A 26646-nucleotide genomic window follows, 5' to 3' on the forward strand; every position below is an offset into this window, starting at 1 on the left:
GCTAGAGGCGTGTTATTGTATGGGCCCCAGTGCCCCAGCTTCCCTTTGTTCCCTGCCATTGCATTTTCAAGCTATTTTATTTTTTATTTTTTTTAAAGATTTTTTATTTATTTTTAGAGAGGGAAGGGAGGGAGATAGAGAGAGGGAGAGAGAGACATCAATGTGTGGTTGCTGGGGTTTATGGCCTGCAACCCAGGCATGTACCCTGGCTGGGGATCGAACCTGGGACACTTTGGTTCCCAGCCCGCGCTCAATCCACTGAGCTATGCCAGCCAGGGCTTCAAGCCGTTTTAAGTGGACCTTTCCCTTTTGTGAATCACGTTCACAGTCTTGTATACTGGACATGTGAAACCATTTGCAAACGTTTCACAAAGTAAGTGTTTGGGGGAAAATAAAATATGTTATCAGAGCTTTTCACCAAATTGACACATTTCTTAATCTTTTCGATTTGAAGGGACAAAATGATCCCTTTCTGAAAGGGCTGGTGCTCCAAGCAAACAGAATTATTAAGTGTAACCAATATTATAGTCTACACTCTGAGGTCTGTTGTCTGGTTGTAGGGAGGCTTTCAATTGACAGGCTTTGAGGACCAAACTTTGTCCACAAACTCTTAAGTAGGCACAAAGACGAGAGGAAATATGCCTGAATTAAGAGTTTATGGGGGTAGGGAGGACATTTACTCTCTATTTCCAGATTGTTCTTCTGTAACAACTTATGGTTACAAGAGACCAACTACGGTTTTATCTTGTCTTCCCCAGGATGCTCCCTGCAGCCAGGAGCTGCCCTAGAAGAGGCTCCCACTCGGAACTCCTGGACCCCATTCACCTGGAGTCAAGTCTGGTCATTCTGGTTGGTTGTGTTCTACGGTCTCCACAAAGGATGAAGTTAGCAAATACTGAGCCACCGCTCCTGCAGGAAATACAGGGTTAGGTTCCGTGCGCTGTGGTCACTTACTCATTAACTAACCAACACATAACCTTATTTTCTCTGTGTTTCCGTTTAAAGACCCTTATTTGGCATCGATTGTTGATTCATTAACATTGAACCTGCGGCCAACAGAACTATAACTCACATTGCAACAAAGTCTGCCTAACAGCAATCAGCCTTGGCATGCTCAGAACACTGAATGACACTGTAGCACTACATTCGGGGCCCATTTTAAACAGCAACATGGCCAACGAAATGCATGGCAAGGACACCCGTGTGCAGCGTGAGAGCTGAAGCAAGTGGCCAGATCTCCACCTCGCCCTGTCTCAGCTGGAAGTATGTGCATGTGTGTGTGTGTGTGTGTGTGTGTGTGCTGGGCAACTCAAACTTTCGTCCCGCTACGTTATGTCCACGTGACCGTGAGAGTGCCATGATCTTTGATTTGGGGGTTAGAATAAATTTTTTAATTTAAATTATTTTATTGTTGTTCAATTACAGTTGTCTGTACTTTCTCCCTCCCCCTCCTCCCACCTCCCCCAAACCCACCTCCCTCCCTTGCTTCCACCCTCCCCCTTGGTTTTGTCCACGTGTCCTTTATAGTAATTACTGAAAACCCTTCCCTCCATTATCCCCTCCCCCCTCCCCTCTGGCGATTGTTAGATTAGCAAGAATGCAAATTTGCAAATATTGAACCTGTGAATAATGAAGATCAGCTGTATTCAAAGGCACTTAAATAGCACTTATTCAGTACCAGAAAGTATTCTAAGGCTTCATTCATTTCATACCATTATGTCCGAGTTATAAATGAGGACCTGAAGCACAGAGGGATTTAGCCACCTGCCCACGGTCACATAGCTGGTAACTGATGGGGCCGGGATTTGAACCCACACGGTCTGAGTTTCCTATCAATGCATCAAAGGAGGTTTCAGATCGATCCAGAGCTTTTTGGCCTCTAAGGGAACTTCTTGGGGCTCGAGGACGAGAAGGACAGGAGCAGCAGAGCCTCAGGGAGGAAAAACTGTGACTAGGAAATGAAGGAAGGAAGAAGGGAAAGGGAACCTTTACATTGAATGAAAAGGTACTACTTGCAAAAACAGAAGTTCAGCTTCTATGTCATAACCAATGTGACACAGTGTATCTTTCTAATAAGAAGTCAGTGGTTTAGACACTGAGCGCGAAACAGATCACTGGAGTGTGGAGCGGCAAGGACCCTGTCTTCTTCCCCTTTGCTCATAGCACGTGGCACAGCCGTTGCCTAAACCCCGGGTCCCTTAACAGAAACATGAGAAGCTCCCTTCTGTCCCTCTCCCATCCTGGTATCTGAGAACTAGACAGATCAGTCAAAGCAAAGCAGCAGCATCAACCTTTTCCTCCCCCGGAGTTTCATTGTTTCCCTCTCTCCAGCCAGCACACCCAGCACCAGGCAGCCTCCTGCGCCCCGGGGCCTGCGTCTGCCAAAGGCTCGGCCCGCCGGGCCAAGAAATGACTTCCCTTCTCTTTCTGGTGCACAGGGATGTGAAGGAAAACAATCAAGTCTTCTCTTGAAGTTTGTCTTTTTAAAACAAAAAAGCTCTCCGTGTGATGAACTCTCCGGGACACAGGACAGAGATTTAAACATTACCGAAGGATTTCCCTACTGTACCAAGTTCTTTTAGGAAGACCAGCCACTTAACTACAACAGCCAAACCTGAAGGCTTTTTTTCTCCTCGGCTGGAGAGCGGAGTTCACCACCACTTTCCGTCGCGAAACCCCACCCCTTCCAAAAATAGCATCGCTCGGGCCTTTAAAGTCGCGATTCAGGTGCAGCAGGAGTGCACACTGCACTCAGCCTCGCAAGGGTGGGGGCGGGAAAGGAAGTAGCCGCACGGATGGTTGCTGTCTCGCTGTGGGTGCAACCAACCACCTCGTTTCTCCGTAGCCAGACATGTGACTCTGACTCGCTTCAAAGTTTTGGCCCCCAAACAACTAGGCGTCCTTTTTAAGTTGGCATGTTTTCCACAGAAGAATACTGAGCATCTTTGCTACATGCCTCACACAGCGCTGGGCCAGCTGTCTACCAATATGGATCCCTGAAGGGGGTACTGCCCACGTGGGTGATGGCAGTCATTAGTGCCTGTTGCTCATTGCGAATGTCAAAGTGCCCCCCAAACAGGGGTCCAGGCGGTTGGCTGAGATGCCCCAGGTAGGCACCCGTGCACCCAGAGTACCAGCGGAGCTGCGTGAGGGCGGAGGCGGGCACACCCCGGTGTCCTGGGCTTCCAGAAGGAGTCCAGTCCCAGAGAGCGGATGTCAGCACTCTCCAGAGGCTGCCCAGGCCGGCTTCAAAGGGAGGGATGAACCTCATGACGTCGGTTCCAAAGAAACGCCACCTGCTAGCATCATGCCCAGGCTCGTCCTCCCCACCTACCAGCTTCCCAGGCAAGTCTCCAAGGGCACGATGAGCCGGCAGCTGCAACAGTTCGCATTCCCCCATGGATCCGCGGCGGGAGGACATGTAGAAGGGAAAGAAGAATGGCCATTCTCAATGACCTGGACCCCTGAGATGGCTGGGGGATCCTGAAAGGTCACCTTGTTGACCCCATTATAGAAGAAAAATGTGGTCTTCTCTGGCCTGGAAATCTGGTCAGGTAGATTTGCTGGGGTCAATTTCTGCATCCATACAGACTCCCATTACACCGATGTTCAGGAGTGTGACAATGCAAACCCACTCTGAACCAGCCTGCCCCCTCCAGACCCCAGGGACACCCCTGGGTCTGAAACGCCTGCCACCGTGTGCGAGAGCCTGGCTCAGAGGCGCCACCACACTCCCCAGCTCGCCGCTTTGGAATAACTAGAATATCAAACCGAGCACAAAGGGAATAAGACGCAGCCGTTGCTGAGAAAGCTCACTCCGTCCAGTTCCTTCCGTCTGGCAGATGCCATTGAAAGATGGTTTTTGTTTAATCCCCCCCAAAAACTTCTCATTTAAACCTGGGGTGCAAAAGGCATCTGCCACGTAAGCGTGTCCCTGGAGCCATGCGGGGGCAGAAAGGGCAGGTTTCCATGAGACACAAAAGCGACACAGACCTGAAGCGGAGCAGGCCACCCCTCGACAAGGCAGCCAACTGCCAAACTGTCATTTTGCTCGGCGGCTGAACAGAAGGCTCGAGTAATGACAACCACAAAACTCATTTAAAGTCTGAAAAGGTGACTAATGAGCTCATTCATGCTGGCTATAAATTATTCACTACAACACTGATCCCACTCCAGACAAACAGTAAAGTAAACTTTAAACACAGGCAACGCCGGCCGCCGAAGTGCAGCGAGTTGTGTCTGTAAAACTTTTCACAGTGAAAGAGATACTTGTCTCCGCCTCGTCCATTGTCACACTCATTCTTCTGTTTACTTTTTTTTTAACGGCCTTTAATCAAGTTTAAGCAGACACAGCTGTTACACATTTATTTCTCTGTTGAGTTTTTTTTTCCCCCCATTAGTTATTATGAGCAATCACGATGCTCTAAAAATAGCAGCCAGTTCTGTTCTCTAGAAATTGCAGGCTGACCTTACGACGAAGCCCAGGTCTTCGGAAAGAATGCTCAGACGCACGTGTCGGGGGCGCCACAGCCCTGAGCCCAGGCTGCAGCCAAGGCGCACGGCATTCTCCATCCTCGGAGAGGGCCTCTGCTGGCTTCCACGTCGCCTTCGGTTCCGGTGCACACACGCCGCTCCCCAACCTTACGGCACAGAACCTGCTTCCCGTGCTCATGTTTCCATGAAGACTTCCACGAAAACGCACGGTCGTCACGTGAGAAAAAGAGACGGCCGGCCTCGAGTCAGGCTTTTCGGCCCAGACAGACCCAGCAGCAGGTCTGTCGAAAACCCACCGCCGTTTGCTGCAGACAACTGGCAGTTTCCTGTTTAATATTAAATACATCACCTTAGCTCCCCGGTTCTCACGAACGCTGCCGTGTGCTGCTACTGCCCCTACGAGAATCGCTGGCTGGGGAGAAGCAGTCCCCTGCTCTTCCAACCTCCTCAAAAATCGATGTCCAAGATGCAGTCAAGTAAGAGTTAAGAATTTCAAATCTATCTAATAGGTTTTTTTTTCCTTAAAAACACTCCCCGAATAAGTACTTACATGAGTTCTCGGTCAGATCGCTGAACATTGTGTATTTTTAAACTGCTTTGAATACTCTGAAAAGGAGCCCCAGAGAAGCCACAGAAAACGCACACTCAAATGCTGCCAGATGAAGGTTCGGAGCAACCAAAAGTGAAAGCAGAAAGGTCTGAAGCTGGCCGGGGCCCCACGCACACTTCGAGATTGCAGGGGGGTAAAACATGAATGGATTTTGGGGGGCCGGAGAATCTTGCCTAACGTAGGAGAAAGAAACTAAGAGGCAAGTGAAGGCCAGGGCTTTCACTTCCAAATGAGACGGGGACCAGCTCTGGTTCCACTTAAGGAAAATCTCCACGTGGTTTTCAGTTTCTTGCCCACAAACGAAAAGGCTTGTCCAGCCTTTTCTGCCGTCTGAGACGCAAAGCCACCTTTCTCTGAAGCGGAGAAAGGGGAGTCCCGCCATGTTTACAGCCGAGGACCTGGCTGCCTGGTGGACAGCAGTCCGGTTGGTGCTCACCTGTTGTTTAGCATGTTTTTTATGCACGTTTCTGTATCCGGTAGAAGGCCCTTCTTTCCTTCTCTGTGCAAGAGTTCTTGCAGTTGTTTCTTTTTTTTTTTTTTTTTTTCAATCAATCACCATGTAAAAACCCAATGCCGAGGAAATGGAGAAGTCTAAAATGACATCCCATTTAAGCCCCAGCTGCTCTGCAGCCCTCCTCCCACCAGATTCCTGTCACCCCTCCGTGACCGGTGTGGGCAAAACACCGTGTCGAAACCAAGCCCCATGTGGCTTCTTTTTGGGAACGGGCCTGACAGGCAGAGGTCACCTCTCCCTTCACAGGAGGGAGATCTGGCTTGACCAGAGGTGGTCCTAATACCATCTTTCTCCCAATTTTCTCGAGAGGGTCACACATTAATGTCCCTTTGGCCCGAAGAGGTTCAGCCAAACCAGCGATCACAGAGTCCCCGATGTACTTCTCCCCAAAGGATTACAAAACACGCAGGACGGGAGCTCTCCAAGGCTGCCTCCAGGCCGGGCACCGCGCCAAGAGCTTTACTTGCATTATTTATTTCCTCCTTCCACACACAGGTGCTGCCGTCCTCTCTTACAGACGAGGATACTGAAGCTTAAAGAACTTAAGTCATGGGCCGGGGTCAACAATTGGTGCTCATAGAGGTGAAATGAAAAGCTGAGACCCCCCCCACCCCCGTCTTTTTGGCCTGAAGAGGCCACCCTCTTACCCACTGCCCTCTCCTGTCTATTCACGTGATCCAAGATCTCATTGCCAAGGTCAAAGAACAGAACTTGCTGCTGACAATCTGCCTCTTGGGCTTCTTTGTTACAACTTTTGGGGTTTGGTTTGTTTTTTTACGTAGCATTTTTTTTAAATATTTATTTTTAGAGAGGGAAGGGAGGGAGAAAGAGAGAGAGAGAGAGAAACATCAATGTGCGGTTGCTGGGGGCCATGGCCTGCAACCCAGGCATGTGGCCTGACTGGGAATCGAACCTGTGACACTTTGGTTCGCAGCCCGCGCTCAGTCCACTGAGCTACGCCAGCCAGGGCGACATAGCATTTTTTCAAAGGGACCAATAACCACAGACGCCCTTTCTACCCACACAGACTCGGCTCCCGGTGCTCTCTCAAACACGGACCCCACTCCCAGAACAGGCAGGCACATGTGCAAAATACCCAGATACCCAGGCGAGGCTCACACACCAGCACTCTGCCCCTTTCTGCATCATAAAACACGAAAGACTTTGGAGGGGGGAAAAAAACCAACTCAGGACAGTCGACAACTCCAGAGGCCAGGTCTGCAACTCTAAGCGTGGCCCACATCTCCCCCCCCCCCCCCAGCCCCGACAGACCCTCAGGAGGGACGTGCCGCTGGGAAGGGGTCTACAGCAAAACAGTCTCCTCTTCCCCCCGCCTCATCCCACTCTCCCCAGGCCGACCAGGCACCTTCTCACAGTATCCTCCGGCCACAGGGATAAAGATCTGATGGTTTCACTGCGAGTTAATGCTTCCAAAGTCCAAACATTTGACTAGAAAACAATTTCAGACAATTTCTTCTGCACTTTGCCCACCAAGGTAGGTGGCTGTCTGCCAGTGTGGAAACACCATCGACGACCACGCTAGAACGTTCTTCCAAAAGCTTTATTACAGAGAATTAGGTCAAGGCCCAGATCCACCTTTGCCAACCGTATAAATATGTTACAAAATTAGCCAGCCACCTCGAAAATATACCAACTATACTACTGATTGGATTAACGTTTCCCGTATCACCTGCACAGGAGGGAAAACTCCCCTACTAAGGCAGCCCGATGCCCCATAGGTCCTCTGCGGCCTTCACACTGCCCTGCGCCCTGGACATGGAGTGGGCACACGCTCCCACAGCCCACTGCCCCTCCGGCACCCATGGCACCGCCGAATGGACTTGAGCACCACGCCAAGGAGCTGGTTCCCTTGTGACCCACCCCAGACGCTTCCTTGAAAGATTTCCACGGGCCGCTACCAGAGTCTCGCCGCAAGCCTAGCCAAAGGCTCTGCAGAAAGTGGACCCAGTAGAAGGCTGAGGTCTGTGGTTTCCGTCCCCAGGAACCCTCAGCGATCCGGAGGGATGTGATTCCACTGCCTTTCGGAGTCACTCTCTGGCTTCTGCCCACACCAGCTCCCTCGGAAACCAGATCAAAGCTCTCGTGGCCCCTTCGTGACACCAGCACCACGGCGAACCGCGCGTGGTTATGGGAAGGGAAGGAAGCTGCTCAGACCTTCCCGGTCTTTGTGAACCAGCAGCCAGGGGACACGTGCCGCGCAGACACACGCTTACCAAGTCCGAGCAGGTTTCATACGCCTTTGCCTATGGCTGCTGCCTCACATCTTCCATCGCGTTTTTCTAGATCAAAATCTACGACTCGCGGGAAGGAAGCGAGGTGCCGACACCCGGCTGCCCCGACTTGCCATTTGATCTAAACAGAGCTATTTGTTTACTGATGACATACTTAGCTTTACAGCACTCGCCAGCAAAGGATTATTTCTTCCTTACAACAACCAATGAATACAAAAAGAAAATAAAATCTTAAAGGTTGCTCTTGGGAAAGACTTGGCTGATGGTGTCGGGCAAGCCCCTAACGGAATGGGGCGACCCAGCTAGGCCCACACGGCAGAGTACACACTGGGAGTTTCCTCTCTGGTGTCTACTCTTCTCCTCTCCCTTCCCGACAGCACCCCAAATGTCTCAGCCTTGTGGTTTGGGTGGAACGGACCCCTTCATCCGCTCCAGAGGCTTTGGACTGGGGCTGGAGGTCTAGTTCAGACTTTCGGGCACCGGCCAACAGGTTTCTTCTGTTTAGACACTGAACCAGCTTTTCCATCACTTGCAGCCCAAAGCGTCCCAACAGATAATCACGTAGTTACAGGGGGATCCCACTCCTTAGTCAAGAGCCATCCCTATCCAGCGATGTTTCTGCCGTAGCAGTCTTTAATAGTACAAAACACAGAAAACCACGCTTCAGCAAATTTAGTGGCTGAACTTGATAAGAAGAAAGAGATGTGGGTGCAAAGCATGACATTAAGGACCACTGAGCACTTTAAAAGGAGGGCTTAGGGTGTGAATGTGGCTGTGTTGGTAGAGTGTTACCCACGGGTGTAGATTCGCTGCAGAGAGCACGGGGCTCTGATTCACTGATTCACGGGGGAGTCGGGGACTCACACCCGGGTCTGAGTGTGACCAGCAGCCGGGCCCATTCTGACCTCCCAAAGGGACGACATCTCAGCTTTACCTCCCCAAGTGCCGAGCCCCAGACTGCGTCCTGAGAGAAAGGTGAGGACGGAAACAAAGAACAGGGTGGAGTTCCCTGCCCCCGGGACTGCAAACCGAGGCTACAGGGAAAGTCAGCCCCTCCCAGGCATGTGACAAACCCGTCCGGATTGTCCTGATCTGCGCGATAAGCCCCCAGCCTGGCCTGGGATGATCCTTTCCTTCCTTTTGACAGTAAGTTTCTGCCCATACGCACCTTCCCCTCACTCTAGACAACTTCCAGCAGCTCCCTTCTTTGGCTGCATGGGTGGCTGCCCGGCTGGTGAGTCATTTCAAAAAGCCAATTACACCTTCAATTGTACTCAACTGAATGTTGGTTTTTAACCAGCAGTTGTCACATGAAGACACCGAGCTGTATTTTACCTGCTTTGTGTCATCAGATGCTCCCAAAGATCAATGCGAGGGGAGGCGGATCAAAGCAGAGGGTTAACAAATGACACCGAATGAATGACTTAACTGACTCAAGATTATATTTAGTGTCAGTGAGAACCTTTTCTTTAGTAAGTCTGAAACTATCACATTAAAAAGATGAGTGTCAATAAGTACAATAAAACGGGACCTAGTTAACATTTATTGAATACTCATAGAAGAATTTACCATGAGATACTGAACCTCAGCACCCATCACTCACACAGGCCCTCCCCACAACCGTGGGAAGGACCCCAGAGCATGTTCAATGAGCATCTTCAGCATCTAAGATGAGTCACTGCACAAAAATAGCCTTAACATGCTCCAAACCCTGATGGAAACACATATGAAAAAAAACTTGAGAAAGGTCCCCCAAATTTGACAGCCCTAAAAATTTACATGACATTATCCATAGTCAGTTGAGAAGCTAAAAAACTTTCTTGAGCCCTGGCTGGCGTAGCTCAGTGGATTGAGCTCGGGCTGGGAACCAAAGTGTCCCAGGTTCGATTCCCAGCCAGGGTACATGCCTGGGTTGCAGGCCATAACCCCCAGCAACCGCACATTGATGTTTCTCTGTTTCTCTCTCTCTCTCTCTCTCTAAAAAAAAGTGAATAAAAATTTTTAAAAATCTTAAAAAAAAACTTTCTTGACTAGACGATGAAAAAAATAAAATGCAAATCCTAGTCAATCGTGCTAGGAAAATGAGTGAGTTGTCTTGCTATTCTCTCAGGAGGAAATGACACTCCACAATCACTGTCACATGAAATGGGCAAAGGGTACACAGCGCAAAGAATGTCAGGAAAAAAAGTAAAGCAGACACACACGGAACAGCTGACTACAAATATTAGGTTGTGTATGTATTTATTTATGTTATATTTTGTGATGTTTGGGATGCCAACTTTTGAATGCTCTACCTTCTGTGTTTTCTTTCATCATTTGACATAAATGCTTTACTGTTACACCTGATTTTATTATTTGCAATTTTACATTCCTCCCTCAAGACCCTCACCGCCCAGACTAAACAGGCTTCGGGCCACGCAAAGCCGGCCTCCACCTTCTGGGTGCCCACTGCACGCCAGACTCATAGCTCTTCGTGGACTGTCTGCCAGCAGTTATCTGAGGCAGGCGCTACTGTCCCCATTGTACAGAGCAGGGACCTGGGCCTCACGCATCCTGAAGCAGCCTGCACTCTAACCAAGGTTGGCGGCCTGATCCAAAGGGCTCCTGGCCAGGGCCCCATCCCGCCTTACCCGTCCTGGTCTGGGGCTCGCCCACCAGAAGGAGAGAAAAGGGAGGGCCACCCCTTCTCCAGGTGTGCCTTCCTGGTCTCTGGCTGCTGCTGCAGCTGCTTCCAGGGAGGGCTCCAGGGAAGAAGGGGCATCTCAAACCCACGGAGCAGCGAGAGCCCTCACTGCTGAGCTGAGGCTTCAACCCTGACCCTGGGGGGCAGCAGCAGACTATGGGGCGGCTCACCTTTTGGGTCCACATAGCCAAGCCTCAGTGAGGGCTGGACATTGGCTGCTTTAGGGAGAATGCAGGGACCAGTGTGACAGCAGAAGAGAAAGCCCTGAGCTGGGCAAGAGAGCCCAACTCCTTTTCCTCCGCAACCCACCCCTCCCCAGATCTCACCCCAGCCTCGGGCCATCCCTCCCCTCTCCATTCAGAACCACAGTGTTGTCCACGTAATGGCTGAAAGCTCTGAGTCTAGGGAGAACGCCCTGCAGACTCGATTTGGTGTCTGATGAACTGGGTGCCTCCTCTGGGGCCCTCCTCCCCGGCTCCCTGAACCCTCTTCCACCCGGCCTCCCTGCACACAGGACTGGACCTGCTGTCTTCTGGCGTCACTCATTTCATGTCATCAGTGATGCAACTGCAAGGTGGTCTGTGACTTACCATCTTGGAGCAGTGAGCAACCAAGCCAAGAGGAGCCTAGGGAACCAGTGCAAGGAAAGGCCTTGGACTTGGCCATGAAAACAGTGTCACTGGTAATCACTGGTGCTCCTAGTCACCCTGGAAGCCTCAGCTCTGCTACAGGAGCCACCCTTTAGAAGACAAAAGGCCCCCTTCTACCCTGGGCTATAGATATGCAAAGTCCCAGAGAGAGAAAAGGAGAACCTGCCCAGTTCCCCGACTCTAAAGAGTGGACCTCATTAGCATAAGTAAAGAACTAAAGCTTCCCCCTGAAGTAAGGGTAGGGCTGGAAATGGGTAGCGGTCAGGATGCTGGAAGCTCCTACAAATTCCACAAAGGTGAATCCTCTTCCAAGCCCCACACACCCAGCACACTGGGCAGCATTGACCTTGGCCTTGAGGTTGGGGTGTCAGCAACAACAGCATGGGTTACACAGGGACCCTGAGCAGTTGACTTTTCCAATGGCACTCAATGTTCAAATCATCTCACCTTCCCTTCCCCATTCCTAAGCTCACCAGCCCACTTCCAGGCAGTAACACTTCTCACCATAAATTAATACCTTTGGCCTTTTGGATTTGCTACACCTGTCCTGTGAGATTACTTAACAGGGGCACCCTTGGGAAACGGGTCTGCTACTCTGAGCTGAAAGTGACGTCACTCGGGGAAGTTCTCCACCTCCCTCAACACTCCTTGCACCAGAAAGGCCCACGGGGACACCCCTACCTTCTGAACAAGCTAAACGGCAGAGTCCTGCCCAGCAGATGGCAAGTGCTGGAAATCATTGCCAAGTAGGAAGTTGCATGAGGGACCGATCGGTCTGCTATAAAAAACAACAGACCCGTTAGAAAGAATACACTCATACTTTCTTTTTGACTGCTACAATATCCACTTAAAAGACGAGAGGCTAGGAGGCAGGAGGGTTACCCACACAGGCTGTGTGCAGCCCTGCTCACGCTGTGCGGGCACGGGCCATCATCCTGCCTGTCGGTGCCCCGCTGTCCTCACCTGTGAAATGGGAAGGGAACACTACCCGCTTCGTAGGACTGCCGGGAGGATTAAATAAGTTGACATGTGTAAAGTGCCCACAGGGATGTGTGGCGCAGGGTAAATGTTTGCTATTATTGTAGAACATATGAAGAGATGCATAACAGAATGAGAGCTGAGAGTTAACTGAAAGAATTATTTGCTCATTATTTACATTAATTTTGCCTAGAACTGGTCTCTTTTCTCCTAGACAGAATGATTAAAGCTCTTCTTTTCTTTCTTCATACAGTAGTTGTGAGGCAGGAGATAGGAAAGGGGAAAACTCCAGAGGTGCCCCAGGGCCAGCGATACAGGACAGAGACCCGGTTCTAAAACCAACCGGTTGTTCCCGCCTTCTGGAATAGCGCTGAATCATGGTGAATCCTGAATGCACTTGGGCAGAAGGTGCTACATGACCCCTGCTTCATTATAATAGCATTCTAATAAATTAACATTGTGTGATCCCCTTCCCCAGGGGCCAGTGAAGGAAAATCATGGGAGACCACATGCACAGTAGCTTTAAAGTAATAGAACTGCTTGTACACGCGCAATAAAAGCCCACCAAAACTAGCCAGGATATATATATCCTCCCTATAAGAATAGAATCTCTCCAGCCCCTGAGGTCAGTCTCTGCTCGGAGTTGGCCCGCTCCCATGTTCTGTGGAGTGTACTATTGCTTAATAAATCTTCTCTCTCTCTCTTTCTGCTATGAACTCTGTGTGTTCGGTTCAGTTCTTTGTCTGTGATCACCAAGAACCCGGTTACCTACGCCCACCTGTGACAGTTTAAACTATCAAGAAACAACTGAAATTCTTTCCTGGAATGAACTAGGATTTCCCGATATTTTCCACAACCCTTGAACAACACTAGAAAACTTCCCCCAAATCCCAATCTGGAGCTGCGTCTCTGTTCAAAGGGCAAATAGCTCTGGCTCTCAGCACAGGGAAAAGGGGAATAAACTTGCCCTCTCTTAGTGACCGGACCCTTAAATTCCAGCCCCTTCGTAGGAGACTGCCCTTAAAGAATGTGGACACTCTTGGCAGAGCAGGGGGTTGAACACACAGGTAACTAGTTTTTAAGACGTGTTTGTTTTCAAGCCTACCTGTTCCCCTTGGGGGACAGGTATCAGCCATCTCTTGTGACACTTGCCCACCAGGCACCTCAATGCGGCGGAACTGCATCGCCCCCAGCCCTCTGCTGCCAGTTAAAACTGCTCAGTGCTGTGGACTCGTTGCAACGCATTTGTCATAATTCTGATTTTTCTTGGGATCCACGTTCCAATGGAGAAATGCAACAGCCTGCAGATTGGAGGCATAGGCTTTGGCCACGATGGAACATTCTAAGGCTGCAGGTGACGATACAACTCTGCCCCCGGACAGCAGAGAAGACACCGGGCTGGCCACCTCCTGAATACTCCACAGCCTCCTATGAGTCCAGGTCCCACGCTCACAGAGTGGCTGCCTTCTACTGCTGGTTGGGTGTGCAGGCTGTCCTTGAACTTCCCAATGTCATCCTCAACGGCTGGTCTTCCCAGACATGGACAGAGCTTACACATTAGTCTATATCCAACTACAGGGCCTGCTCAGGTGTAAAACTCAAAATTCCTATGGCTAACTTGACTTTCCAACCCGACATTAGGAACAGAGAGAAAGAAACCTTCTAACGCGGGCAGGGGGGTGCGGTCAGTAAACTAAGACCGTAGACCAAATCCAGCCCACGCCTGTTGTTTGTTTGTTTGTTTGAGAGGAAGGGAGGGAGGCAGAAAGAGAGGGAAAGAAACATTGATCTGCTGCCTCTTGCACACGTCCCCACCGGGGATCAAACCCGCAGCCTAGGCACGTGCCCTGACCGGGAATAAAATTGTCAACCCTTCACTTTGCGGGACAATGCCCAACCAACTGAGCCAAAAACAGGTTTACTGCTGCTGCCTGTTTTTGTAAATAAAGTTTTATTGTAACACAGACACACCCATTAGTTTATGAATTACCCATGGCTGCTTTCCCATTATAGGGGCAGAGATGAGCAGTTGCAAAGAAACCACCACAGCCTGCAAAGCTTAAACTAATTACTAGCTGGCCCTTCAGAGAAAAGAAGAGAGGATCAGAAAAGGCACTAGCATATTTACAGAAGTTCCCGATGGCCTACGACTCATGATGTAAAAGGCACAGTCACCTAATAAGTTAGCAGAAGAAATGGGTTCAAGTGCTGTTTCTACTAACGAACGGCTCAGCTCTGTGGGGTCAGGCCAGTATGTCACCTCTCTGCCTCCATTTCATTCATAAAATAGGATTAGTCATGGGTGGCAAATGCATGACAAATAATACGTCAACACGTGCCTTTTGAACACAAGACAGGAAGACTTGGCTATTTGTTTACTGAAGGGTAAGAGGTCTTCCCTTTGGCAGAGCAGAACTTCAGGGCTGGGACAGGAAGTGCTCCTTTTGAAGCCAGCTGCACAGGAAATGCTGTTTTCATTAGGTGCTTATCGAGCCCCTGTGGTAATCAATGCAATGACCTAGTCACAGCCCCACGTGACACGGGACTGCAACAGAAGACAGTATGTGATAAGGAAAATCCCAAACCGCCCTTTTCCGGTGGCTATTATCCTTCAGAGAAGGCCTGTGGGCGGCAGCCATGGTGCCCAGGTCAAACGGCATGACCTTACAGCCCCACGTCCACGAGGACTGGCAGTGGCGCACTGCCACATGGTTTAACTGCCCAGCACAGAGGACACACTGACACAAGGCCTGGTGCCACATCGCCACATGCCCTGCATCTGGACCTATTTAGAAGCTGGAAGAGTGGCCAGCACTCATAAAGAGGCGGCTCAGGTGGCTGGCCTGGGTGGATCTGGTGGCAGAGATGTTAGGCCGCGGTCCTTGAGTTTGGCTAAGAAAGAATTCAGAGCCCAGAACTCTAGTAAAAGAGGTTTATGCAGCCCTTTTAGAAAGAAGGTCACAGAGGCAGAAGAAGTGAGCCAGCGGGGCTGCATGGAAGCAGGAACAAGTTACTGAGGCAAACGAAGGACCCATGGAGGTTAGAGGAAAGAAAGCAAAGGATACACACCTCAGGAAAGAAGAGGGGAAAGACACAGGCATGCTCTAGAGAGACAGAGCCAGAGAGACAGAGCACAGCGGGTCCCTTGCCTTAAGGGTTTTTATCTGTCTTCTTCCGGTGGAGATTTTAGGGGAGGTCTGGGGAAGGATCTCAGCAGAATATTCATCAACTTTCCACGGGTGTCCTCCACCACTGCAGTGGAGGGCCACTCATGGGTGCATCTGGTCCTAAGGATGACGGCTGTGGGGTACTGCTTCTAGTTTGGCTGCTTTCCTGGGCCTGGAGCTGAAACAGAACTGAGAACTAGACATTATCTCTAGTTTGATGAAAACTCTGTCTCTGTGGTCAAGAGACCCAAGGCTTTGTTCCTGACATTATCTGATACTGATCAGACCCTCATTGTCCCGAGGGCTTAATGCTTAGGGAGTGACTGTACAAGGGGAACAGTTTGAGGCTGTACTCAGGCCCCTTGTTCCTCCTCTAAGGAAATCTAAGTCACATGACTAAAGAATGCTGCTGTGGGAAGAAAGGCCACCTTGAGGGTGAGGTCCTAGCCTGTAACAGTTGTTTTCTATCGTTTTGCCCATTGCTAGGCACCCGGCACCTGGGACTTTCTGCCCTGGTGACATGCCGTACCTGGCCTAACTGCCTAGTCTATCAGATCCGAGGGGGCAGAGCAAGACCACCGAGTCCCTGAAGGCTGAAGAGGTTCCGCTCCGAGCTCATCCTCTTCCCCCGGCAGCCCTCAGGCCTCCGGGCAGGGAGACAGCTCTGCTGAAGACACACAGGCTGGCTGCCCAGCTGACAGGACCTGTCAAGCCCATACGGAATATCTACCAGAAACAGGAAGCCAGAGTCACGGCAGAGGAGGACAACATCAAGGCATTCGCCATCTTCGCGTGGCTCTTGCCAGTGCCCAGCTCTCCGGCATCCAGGCAAAAAGAGCCAGTGGAGCAACAGAACAGGATGTCGAAAAGAAAAAATAAAGTGTTCTTGGCCACTCGTGACTTAAAAAATAGAAAAGAAAGAAAAGGATGATGTGCCTTGGTGTGTTCCTCTTTGGGTCCAACTTCTTTGGGACTCTCTGGGCCTCCTGGACATCCTGGAAGTCTATTTCCTTCACCAGATTGGGGAAGTTTTCCTTCATTATTTGTTCAAATAAATTTTCAATTTCTTGCTGCTGTTCTTCTCTTTCTGGCACCCTTATGATTCGGACATTGGAACGTTTAAAGTTGTCCGAGAGAACCCTCAGCCTCTCTTCATTTTTTTGGATTCTTATTTCTTCGTTCTGATCCAGTTGGATGTTTATTTCTTCCTTTTGTTCCAAATCGTTGCTTTGAATTCTGGTTTCCTTCTTGTCACTGTTGGTTCCGTGAATATTTTGCTTTATTTCATTTTGGGTATCTCTCATTTGTTCTTTCATTTTTTTGACCAAGCTCAATCAGTTCTGTGAGCATTTTGATTACCAGGGCTTTAAATTCTCCATCAGACAGGTTGGCTACATCCTCATTGTTAAGGAGACAGTTACCTACAAAGGAGTTCCCATAAGGTTATCAGCTGATTTCTCAAAAGAAACCTTACAGACAAGAAGGGGCTGGAAAGAAGTATTTGAAGTCATGAAAGGCAAGGAACTACATCCAAGATTACTCTATCCAGCAAAGCTTTCATTTAGAATGGAAGGGCAGATAAAGTGCTTCCCAGATAAGGTCAAGTTAAAGGAGTTCATCATCACCAAGCTCTTATTATATGAAACGTTAAAGGGACTTACCTAAGAAAAAGATAAAAAATATGAACAATAAAATGACAACAAACTCACAACTATCAGCAAATGAACCTAAAAAGAAAGAAAAACAATAAAAAACAAAAACTAAGCAAACAACCAGAACAGGAACAGAATCAGAGAAATAGACATCACACAGAGGGAGTTCAGTGGGGAGGGGGAAGGGAGGAATGGCGGGAGAAAGGTACAGGGAAGAAGAAGCATAATTAGTAGGCATGAAATAGACAGGGAGAGATAAAAAATGGTATGGGGCATAGAGGACTCAAAGAACTTACACGTATGACCCATGGGCATGAACTAAGCAGGGAGGGGGAATGCTGGAGGGTTGGGGGGGCAGGGTGGAGGGGGGATAAAAGGGGGGAAATTGGGAAAACTGTAATAGTGTAACCAATAGAAAATACTTTAAAAAAAGAAAAGGAAAGGAATCCCAAATTGGGATATTCGAAATTGTTTGGTTTTAAAAAAAGGAAAATTATGAATTGCACCTGAAAGGGTAGGACTTCAGAAAAAAGAAAAGGGAAAAGAAAACATTCCATTTGTTCTTTACTACAAGGAACATTAAAACAAATGCTCAAAGTAAGAAAGGTGAACAACATATTCAAAGAACCATGGAATAGACCAGTTCATCTGAGCAAAAGGATCACTCATGGGAATAACGGAAGATGGCTGGAGAGGTAGAACTGAAGCCAGAATGAGGAAGTATCTAGGTCCTGGCCATGTAGCTCATTTGGTTAGAGCATCATCCCAATACACCAAGGTTGCAGGTTCAATGTCTGGTCAGGACACATGCAAGAATCAACCAATGAATGCATAATTAAATGGAACAAAAAATATATAATAATGTTTCTCTCTCTCTCTCCCTCCCTCCCTTCCCCCTCCCTCCTGCCACCCTTTCTCTAAAATCAATAAATAAAAATTAAAAAAAGAATCAACCAATGAGTGCATAAATAAGTGGAACAAATCAATGTTTCTCTCTCACACACATTAATCAATCAATCAGCCAAGAAGGAATCTGAATCCCAAACCCACAAGTTCAGATTTCATCCTAGACAATGGGGCGCCACTGAATATTCTCGGGAAGGCAGGAGATGACATCATGAGAGCAGTATTTTTTTAAGATTTTATTTATTTATTTTTAGAGAGGGAAGGGAGGGAGATAGAGAGAGAGAGAGAAACATCAATGTGTGGTTGCTGGGGGCCATGGCCTGCAAGCCAGCATGTGCCCTGACTGGGAATCGAACCTGTGACCCTTTGGTTTGCAGCCCTTGCTCAGTCCACTGAGCTATGCCAGCCAGGGTGGGAGCAGTACTTTAGCAAGGTCACTCTGGCCATGGTACGTAAGATGAATCAGAAGAAACTGAACTACAGAGGAACCGGAACGGAAACACAGCAAACAGCATCTATCACATTGAAACAGTTATTCGGTGGAGAAAAGAAATGATTTCTTTTCCTCATTTTAACTTAAATTTGCCTATCTGTTTGTCTCTGGTATCTCCTATGAGTTTTATAATCTTTTAATACCTGATAAATAGCAAAGCTGGAGCCCAGCAAGGAAAGTATTTCAAGAAAAAAAAGTCAGGTACTGGTGAAGTTATCACTCTTTGGGGAGGTGTAGTACATAAGGTGTAACAGTGGCCTTTTGATTTGAAATCACACGTAGGAGATGAGGTTATTATAGTGAGCATGAGGGTGGCTGGGCTCGCTCGCTCTCTCCCCACACCAGCTTCATCACTGAACACCCCCTACCCACCCCGACCCAACCAGGAAAGGCAGCTAAGAATAACTTTCTCCGCATCAGGTTTCATCAGAAATAAGGTGCTGCCCATTCTCAGCCTCCACATTGCTCAGGCCGCCGAAGATCTGCCACTTGATGGATTACGACAGTCCTCACACGTTCATTCCCCTGCCTTCAGACGTCTGTTTTTATGGTTACAGTAGAGCTTGCCTCTTGAAGGGGGAGGAGGCGCAGAGCAGAGGTTAAAACATCGCTTCGGAGCACAGGGACCGAGGTTCGAATCCCAGCCTCCTCTACCCAGGTGACCAGCTCAGATTACCTGCCCTTTGAGCTCAAGGTCCCCACCTCTAAAATGGGGTTGAGCCCTGGCTGGCGTAGCTCAGTAGATTGAGTGCAGGCTGGGAACCAAAGCATCACAGGTTCGATTCTCAGTCAGGGCACATGCCTGGGTGGTAGGTGACAGCCCCCAGCAACTTCACATTGATGTTTCTCTCTCTCTTTCTCCCTCCCTTCCCTCTCTAAAAATAAATAAAATATTTTTTAAAAATCTTAAAAAAAACTGGTGTAATGTTTAAAAAAATAAAATAAAATGGGGTTGAGGAGTACCTACGTCCGGGGGGTGTCATAAGCCTGGACTAGGGAAAAGTCTGCAAAACGCTCTTTCCACTGTGCCTGGCACCCAGGTAAGGCTCCATCGATGGGGCTGCCATCATTGGTGTCTCGGACAGCCGTGACATTGGGCTGAGTTAGTCCAACTCGGTCCTCCCTTAATTTAATTTTCATACGCCGCACACAGCTACTCCTTTCCCCGTCTGCATACTCCCCCGGGTTCCCAGAGATACCACAGCCCTGGAGATCAAGTGTCCGAGGTTGGGGCTTCCACAGCCTGGCTGCTGTCCTGTCTCTCGGGGGCTTGAGGCTGGCCAGCCCCACAGCGACGTCCCCAGCGTCTGCACAGGAGGCAGCGGCTGAGTTTCCGGACCCCGAGCTGGAGGCCTCACGGGCCTCTCCCCCGCAGTTTCGAGGAGATTCCAGTGCTTGTCTGACTCACTCAAGATCTCACTACCAGCTGAAGGAAGCGTTAGGGCTAGAACCCAGCTCTACTCATTTCCTTTTCTCTTCCCTCAAAGTCACATTTTTAAAAACTATGAAAATCAAAGTGGCCTCCTGTGGAAAACTTGGAAACGAGGGAGCAGTAAAGAGAGGGGAAAGGCGTGTAGATCCCCCCAGTGCCGGATGCCCCTCCACGTCCACCAACAACTCCGACGGTCTCGGAGGGGTCCTCTGCTCCTGCACCAAAAATGAGATCTCACCCGCAAACGCGCCTTGTACTCTGCTCCTTTCCGCTTCACAATGTCTGAGATCGATTGCTTCAACACAGTCTGGGCTTCGGTGGGGCTGAGACCACAGCAGCCTAGATATCACACCTACTGTGTGCCCGGCACATAGCAGGCACTTGGTAAACGGCTGAGGTGGGAGTGAGTGCCTGCGAGATGTCGTGTGGCACGGCCAGGGACTCCGCCGCCCTCATGCTCTTGAATGTGGAGGGTGTCCCCTGTGTCCTACTAATACGCACAACGTTGGACGAACAGCCGTATGAGCTCTATGTCCTTATAACGAAGCCTTACGAGAGTAGTGGCTGGCTCAGAGTACTCACACGGAAAGGCCTTGCGTTCCTGCTGTACCACACTGCTCTCCAGAAAGGCCACTCTAATTTATGCCCCCACCAGTGGTCCTGGACAGGGAAAGGCGCAGGTTTTCTCCACAGAGGGAGCCTGTGAGTCCAGGGGGACTGCTGAGTCCCTCAGCAGGAGCTGTAACGAGGAACCGAGGGCTGGGCTGGAGGTGCTTTGGGGGTCCAGCCACCCCCCACACAGCACAGGGTGTCTCTGACCTTTCACCAGCCTCCCCGCAATGTCCTCTCTATTGAAAACCACCCTGCGGCCCCTCATGCTGCCACAAGGAGAAGTGCCAACTCCCCACCATCCAAATAAACGTGTGCTATGCTACGAAACATGCTCGCTCCACTAGGAGCCCTGGGTTTCCTAGGACGCGGCACAGCAAAGCCAACCTTTCCATGTAAACAGTGGCTCACACCGAATCTGCGTCCCTGGCCCCCGGCCCGTTTGGCTTGAACTTGTCTATAAATATCTGCAGTTCAAAGCAAACGTCCACAGTGGTTTCTAAATGCCTTTTCGCGTGCACGCACGCATGAAAGACTCACGTTTAATGTTAGATCCTTGGAAAAAGTTTGGTTCTTCCTAATGTAAAATCGGGAAAGTAAATTTCAAACGAATATATCTCCTGGAGTGTTTTAATTTCTTTTCCCCTCTAGGTCAAGGAGCTGTGCAGGTCCTGACCAGGAAGCGCCAAGCCCGCAGTATCCGTGGCCTGCGGTCCCTTGGAAGCCGGCAGAAGCATCTCAGCCAGGAAGATGCCCCGACATCCACCTGTGCTGTCCCGCTTGCACCCACCAAGCTGTTCTCCAGGAAAGATGCTCCTGATAGGATATGATAATGACCTTGATTCTCCATCCCCCCCCCCCCCCGCCCCCCCCCACCACCCCGTCCTTCTCCAGTCTCTCTTCCCACAGTGCTGAGCTGACTGCTCAGGGAAATCACTAGCTTCTCTCCAAAGCCTTTTTAGACTGAGCAAAAGATGAAAAATTATTTCTCTCCTCTGCGTAAGAAACCCCAGGTTCAGCCCCGACCGGCGTAGTTCGGTGGGTTGGGCGTCGTCCCACACAGCCAAGGGCTCAGGTTGCATTCCGGGTCAGGGCACGTGCCTGGGCTGCAGGTTAGGGCCCAGGTTGGGGCACCCGAGAGAAGCAACTGATCCGCGTTTCTCTTGCACATCAATGTTTGTCTCCCTCTCTTTCTCCCTCCTTTCCCTTCTCTCTACAATAAATAAATAAAATCTTTGCGGGGGGGAAGTGAAGAAAAGAAGCCCTGGATTCAAATTCCTCCCTGGTCACAGAATTCCTATGTCCACAGTAGCTCCTGTGTCTTTACTTCTGCATCTTCACATCGGGGTGACTTCTGCTTCTCTTAGGTGTTTCCCAAGAACTTTACAAACCACCGCAGCATTAAAACCTTTCATGTGTTCTGAAAGGCAAAGCGTCTCTCCCAATTCAGTGTATTCCTTTGTTGCGGATTCTGCTTTCTTGACCATCGAACACCGCCCTTCTACCCAAATCGCCCCGCACCTCAGTTTCTGATGGCAATGTTACCAGGGCATCTCCTTAGCTTCTGCTGCAAGTGTGAGATTTAAAAATCCACATACCTCTTCACAATCAATCACTATTAGTGACTTGTCACCTTATTTCCTTCTCCTACCAACACACACACACACATTCAAACAACGTGGACATCCAAATGCTTTCCTTTGACTCAGAATAAACCACGGGGCCCCAGTACGCCACAGATCCAAATCTCAAAGCCCATGTTCCTATTTATCCACGAGGGAAATTAATAGTTCACCACGACACACGGCAAGTCCATCAGAGGACTGAGAGAGGAACACAGACATTCTGAAGCCTGTTTCCTGTTTTCCTGTGATACAAACAAGACTGAATTCATGTGAAAAGAAAATGCCAAGGTGACATTTGGAGTTACCACGATGACGGGGGCAGGAGGCCAACTTACAGGACATCACGCGTTCCCTTCTGCAGCGGTGGCGTTGCCAGGCCCACAGCCCCACGGGCACACGGCTCAGCCAAGTCACCGCTGGGGTCTGACATCCGTGCCCGTGGACTCCTGCTCCTTCTGCAGCTGAAAGGGAGTCTGCCGCCAGGCGGCCTCTCGGGCAGGTGGGTGGGCGCACGGGGAGAGCCGGGAAGCTGCCTCTGCAGACACCCGTCTGGCCAAACAGTATGATTTCTCGAGTGAAGGGGAACAGACCGTAGGGGTCTGGTGTGGAAGTGGCTGGTCCAGCAAGAGGACTCAGCAGAACCAAACACCAGGGCACCCCTGTCACCAGAGGCACGGTGACCATACCCCCTTGTTCCTAAGCCACCGACGTGCTGCCCTGAGAGCAGGAGCTGCTTGCTGCATGGGGCAGAGCCGATGGCCCCGTCCACCCCACTTTCTACCCTTTGGGGGCAATTGCCCTGGGCCCAGAGCTGGGCAGAGGAAACACCCAGATACCCTGCAGCTCCTGACAGGCCCCCGCTTCCATTACTGAGCCAGAGGACGGCGGGAAAGGGGCCACTGTGCCAAGACAGCTGCCTGCCACCACTTGGAGCTCCCTGGCAGACCAGCCTCCACAGAAATGTCCCACGTCAGGACTTACTGACACGTGTCCAGCGGGAGGCACTATGTCACTGAGCTCCCAACATCACTGCTGCGTGGAGGAGCCGGCGGGCCGAGAGCTTTGCCAGTAGTCATCCCTTCGGCACCCACCCACCGAGGAGCAGGCCCCTAAAGGGCCCCTGTGGCCCACGCCTGCCATTGACCCCCTCCCCCAGGTGCTTCAGAGTCTGTGCCCCCACTGAAAGGATCCCCTTCCTCCAGGTCTTGGTTGGCACCCTTGTGGAAACTTCAGCAGCTCCCCGGAGCCTGACCCAGCCCGCCGTAAGTCGTAAGTCATCTTCAGAGCTCTGTCCCCCTGAAGGAGCCCAGGAACCACTCTGGACTTCAGTGTCATTTTCTGATAACGAGGAGCAAGACCAGCTCCTTTCCAAGGTTTCTTCTGGGTGAGAAAATGAATATGCTCCATATTATCTTCCTAAAGCTCTGCTCCCCATGCCTCCGACAGAAATAACTTCCCGGGCTGGCCTGTTAAATGGGTCTGGAATGAGGACCGAGCCAGGAAGCACTCCCCCCAGGGCGAGCCTTCTTTCCTGGCACCTGCAGGGCATCGCCGGGCCTGGAGGCTGCATCTTCCCTGCACTGGTTTTAAGGGTCTCGGTTTTCCCGTTTGCAGCTGGTGGGGAAGACCGGTGAGTCCTAGGGCCTCTTTCAGAGTGAGTGGGTCAGGGTTCTGCAAGAAGAAATCTCAAGCTAAGTGACAAGAGCTGGGGCAGGAAGAGAGAAAAGCCAGTGTGGAGGGAACACCCCAAATCGGACACGAGTATCAGCTCCCTCTCGTCTTGCTTGCTGATGTCGACACGTTGACGATGTTCACACAGGTCCAGGGTGAGTGGGCCAGCCCTCTGCCCTCAACCAGCCCCGGGGGACATCCAGTGGGGACCCGTTTTAATCAGATAAGGTGAATCTCACCTGCTAACATCCTGCTCTGAACATCATGCCTGGTTGTGGGGAAATATTAATTCCTCAAACCACGGCCTGAGCCCTAAAAATGACCACTGGACACACACATACTGTCCCTCAGCCAACAATCTGGAAATGGGACTCCTGGACCATGTGATAATTTACCAGGATCTTCCTTGGCTGGCCTTGACACGGATATGTCTTCAGTGCTCCATGTCACCTGTCACAGACATGTCACTATGCAGACGTCCGCCTGAGAACAGGCCGAGATGCAGGGGGCACTGCCACGTCTCTGTTCCTTCTGGAGAAGTCCCCGTAGCCCGAGGACGACAGCCCTGCAGGTGAAATCTTCATCACCCCTGCCTGCCTGTCTCAACACTTCACACTCGCTTCTTCATCTTTGAGTGGATTCACTCGCCGCCCATCTGAGCAAACTGAATGGCTTGCGCGTGTATCGTACGGTTCAAATTAAAAGAGCTTTTAAAAGGCACAAAGTATATTTTTGGCAGTTGCCACTCAAACAGGAGTGCTCAGGGACGGCGTGGTTTTCAGCACTGTTCCGATTCCAGAGGAGGACACTATTACCCTGCCTCTGCTTTGTCTAAATGTCTCAGCTCACTGAACCTCCTCAACACTGAGGAGAGGATTATTGTGTTGGAGTAAGTTCAGAGAATGAGAAGGAGCCACATCTGAAAAGCCCCTACGGGAAGCTCGTTCCTCACCCCTATTACCTGATGTCTAAAATCCAGTCCCTTGCATTCATGCTAGAGTGTAAATGACTAATACCAGGGCCACTCCCTGAAACAGGACTGGAGAGAAAACAGGCATCCCCATGCTGTAGGAGGTGTAAAGGTGTGTTGCCAGGGTGTGTTCTAAGAGGCAGGGTGGAATGGAAGAAAGGCAGAAAGAACAGGCGGTGATACCCAGAACAGCAAGGCCACTGCACGGTTTTCCCACAGAGGTGGTTTTACCTCTCCCTAGTTCGGTTTTACAAAGGGGAGCATCCCATGGTCATGAGCTTCCACGGGAGGCTGGTTCATACGCCCTTGGCTCTGTGGGCACCTGAGTGGAGCTGGGCAAAGGCTCCCCGGCCAAGCCCATCCCCATCCCCCCGGCGCTCCTGGGGGAGGGCGGCCATGAGCACAGCTGAGACCGGCAGCGCCGTCACAGGAGCAGCACTAATTCGGACGCAGGAGGTGCCAGCTCATCGTCCCAGCCAGGTGTCCGGGCCGGCAAGGCCATCTGGGTTAGGAAATGCGTGCTCTAAAGCCTGCTGGGAGAAGCCATTCTGATGGGGAGCTTCACTTAAAAACCAGCCAGCTTCAAGGAGTTTCCTGGTGCCTGTTGAAATGTGGGGCCTCGGAAACTGGCTCTTCCTCCTCCCGCCGCTCGGAGAAGGCTGACGTGTCCCCACTCAGCAGCCTGCGGGCCAGGGCCCCGTGAACAAGTCAGCTCCAGCAGGAGACGCTGGAACACGTGTTGGGAAGGGCCTGGGCTTTAGTTTCAGGTTTCCAAAAACCGGGAATGAAAACCTTCTTTGAAATGCCTACCTAAGCCCTGGCTGGTGTGGCTCAGTGGATTGAGTGCTGGCCTGTGAACCAAAGGGTCACTGGTTCAATTCCCAGTCAGGGCACATGCCTGGGTTGTGGGCCAGGTCCCTGGTGGAGAGTAATGCATGAGAGGCAACCACACATTGATGTTTCTCTCCCTCTCTTCTCCCTCCCTTCCCCTCTGTCTAAAAATAAATAAATAAAAACTTAAAAAAAAAAAAGGAATGCCTACCTAAAATGTAACCACTGTACATTTAAACTCCTTGTACCTGCCTTGACCAGTGTGGCTCAGTGAGTTGGCCACCGTCCTGCAAGGCTAAGGGTCACCTGTTTGATTCCCACTCAGAGCACATGGTTGGGGTACAGGCCCAGCCCTTGGCTGGAGCCTGTGTGAGAGGTAACCAGTCAATGCTTCTCTCGCATATTGATGTTTCCCTCCCTCTCTTCTTCCTCCTTTCCCCCTCTCTAAAAGTAAATAAAATATTTTTTTAGAGATTTTATTTATTTTAGAAAGGGGAAGAGAGGGAGAGAACATCAATGTGTGGTTGCCTGTAGTGTGGTGAGCCCCCTACTGGGGACCTGACCCACAACCCAGGCATGTGCCCTGAATGGGAATCGAACCAGGGACCCTTTGGATCACAGGCCAGCACTCAACCCACTGGGCCACAGCAGCCAGGGCTAAAATCTTTTAAATAAATAAAGAAATAAATAAACTCAGTACCATGACGGAAGAGAATACCATTTAAAAATGAACTTAAATTGTACCAAAGAATTATGCTGCCTCTTTAAAAACACTTAGCCCCAAGATTTAAAAGATCAGTAAAAACCCATTTGGGTGCGGATGTAAAGAAATAGGAACACATATGGTTGAAGAGAACATTAGTAGGTCCTATCATTTTTAGAGGGATAATTAGCACTTTTTAAAAAATATCTTTCTTCTTCTTCTTTTTAAAGATTTTATTTATTTTCAGAGAGGGAAAGGAGAGAGAAAGAGAGAGAGAGAGAAACATCAATGTGCGGTTGCTGGGGGCCGTGGCCTGCAACCCAGGCATGTGCCCTTACTGGGAATCGAACCTGCGACACTTTGGTTTGCAGCCGGTGCTCAGTCTGAGCTATGCCAGCCAGGGCAA

At 50.3% G+C, this 26646-nt stretch overlaps 1 protein-coding gene across 6 annotated transcripts in view; it reads right to left on the reverse strand.

Annotated features, from left to right (window-relative positions):
- The window catches only part of FOXN3 (forkhead box N3), a 362322-nt gene that overhangs the window by 219963 nt on the left and 115713 nt on the right, over positions 1 to 26646 (reverse strand). Inside the window, exon 1 of one of the 6 annotated variants that reach the window (XM_036013071.1) lies at positions 4469 to 4489. The exons of 4 other annotated variants lie outside the window; for them this stretch is intronic. The gene's annotated coding sequence lies outside the window, so the exon portion shown is untranslated. Of the gene's footprint in view, positions 1 to 3077; positions 3089 to 4468; positions 4490 to 26646 lie in introns of those variants that run through there. One more of the 6 variants, XM_036013065.1, reaches the window with a different exon arrangement.

This window comes from Phyllostomus discolor, chromosome 1 (assembly GCF_004126475.2).
Source record: "Phyllostomus discolor isolate MPI-MPIP mPhyDis1 chromosome 1, mPhyDis1.pri.v3, whole genome shotgun sequence".
Lineage (NCBI taxonomy): Eukaryota > Metazoa > Chordata > Mammalia > Chiroptera > Phyllostomidae > Phyllostomus > Phyllostomus discolor.